Source organism: Pteropus alecto, unplaced genomic scaffold (assembly GCF_000325575.1).
Source record: "Pteropus alecto unplaced genomic scaffold, ASM32557v1 scaffold75, whole genome shotgun sequence".
Classification (NCBI taxonomy): Eukaryota; Metazoa; Chordata; class Mammalia; order Chiroptera; family Pteropodidae; genus Pteropus; species Pteropus alecto.
In genome coordinates this window covers 18,013,717-18,015,855 of record NW_006440638.1, presented here as the reverse complement: position 1 = coordinate 18,015,855, position 2,139 = coordinate 18,013,717, and positions in this window count along the sequence as shown.

The following is a 2,139-nucleotide window of genomic DNA, read 5'->3' as shown; positions in this document are numbered from 1 at the left end:
GATGAAAGTAACAGAGAAGGAAGTAATCAGGGCCATGAGTCAAGGATGCATGCAACCTCTAGAAGCTGTAAAAGGCATGGCAATGGAGTCTTGGAGGAATGCAGCCCTGCTGACACTTTGATTTTTACCCACTGAGACTGATTTTTGATCCCCAGCACTATATGATAATAAGTTTGTATTATGTTAAGCCACTGAATTTGTGGTAATTTGTTGCAACAGCAATAAGACACTTATAGGCTGGCCTTTCTGAATCACATGATAGATGTTAAATTTACCTCTGAATGAAAGATACGATACTTTAAAAGAAAAAAGGGAAATATATTTTCATAATAGTCTTTTTTAAATCTGGAAAAAACAAACATGATCCCTTTTGTGAAGGCCAAGGGAAGAGAGGAGGTAGAATGGTACAATGTGTAGTCTGACCATTTGGTGAGATCAGGGCATCATCTGTAGAAATAGGGGGTAATGTGAATTCAAAAGATTGTTGGAAATGTAACCCATATAAGTTCTATGCAAATCCCTACCACGTACTCCAGTTTCAACACAGAATCACATTAAAAGAAACAACAATCAGAAAGAAAAGCGCAATTCAGAGCAACTCAAATCTTGATCCAAACTTCTAAGAAAATGATAAAGGGTGAAACTCACTTTTAATGGATAACTTTTTAAAAATCTTTTTGGGGCTTCACTCATTCTCTGTAGGAGTGGCTCAGACAAGTTCTCTTTTCTTTCTCTTCCCCCACCACAAATTTGTCCCCAATACCCACTCTGTCACCTCTCTAGTCTAGCTTGCCTCTCCCCTTTAAGCCTCAACTTTTTAAACAGGTATATCTGTGATTCTTGAGTTGGAGCCAGGGATGCTTTAAATATCCTAGAAGCACAGGCCAGCCCCCAAAACAAAGACTTACTTGGCACAAAATAGGACAGTGCCAAGGATGTGATAAACTGAATCTCTCCACTGTTTGATTTTCTTTTCATTTAAGAACACCTAGATCTTGCACAACAAAGGTAGCACCTTGACTAATGCAACAGCAAGACTCTTTCCTCTTTAGAAACGAGGGGAGAAAAATGCTTGCAATCTCTTATAATTCAATATATTTTCTCTTTTCTTTGTCCCTTAAGAATTAAATGCAATAACACATACAAAATGCCCAGCATGGTTGCTCAAACCATGGATGCTAATGGATGCTCAAAAACATATTAGTTCCTATTCCTTTTTCCAGAAGGAATGAAGAATCTAATTTATTCTTAATATGGTGTCCCAGAGATAACAGCAGCTCTCCCTACTGTGTCCTCCCACCCCATAGCTGCCTCAAATTTTTGAATATTTAAGTTATAAAAACTGTACACCTGCTACAAGGGAGTAATACATTCCCCAGGAGAATCAGGTTTTAGAAATAAGAACATCAGAAAAGCAGCAGAGAAGAGGATTATTGAAACCCAGTGTTCAACTGCTGAATACTGAAAGCTCCAATTAATGTTTCAATATTTAAAATAAACAAAAATTTTATTAAGTAGCTTTCACAATGTGTAGGAAGGGAAATGAATTCTACCTATTTCCAAAAATACCTCATTTTTATCGTGATGACCTTGAAGCACTTTGCATTTGGTTGAATATATAAATTTCAATTTCTGTACACACTTGTATTTTAATTGAAGTTTAAATAAATATGTCATACAATTTACCTTTTTAAGTGTACAAGTCAGTGGCATTAAGTACATTCACATTGTTGTACAACCATTACCATCATCCATCTACAGAACTTTTTTCATCTTGCAGAACTGAAAGTCTATATCCATGAAATAGTAACTCCCCACCTTCTCACCTTCCTTGGCAACCACCATTCTACTTACTTTCTCTATGAAATTGACTACTCCAGGTACTTCATATAAGTTGAATAATTTAGTGTTTGTCCTCATGACTGGCTTATTTCACTTAGCATAACATTCTCAAGTTTCATCCTCATTGTAATATGTGACAGGAGTTCCTTCCTTTTATTGACTGAATAATATTTGCCTCCTTTTACTTATCCATTGATTTGTCAATGGACACTTGGGTTGCTTACACCTTTTCGCTATTGTGAATAATGCTGTGAACATGAGTATGGCATATATTTTTTTAAATGCTCAAGTCATGGT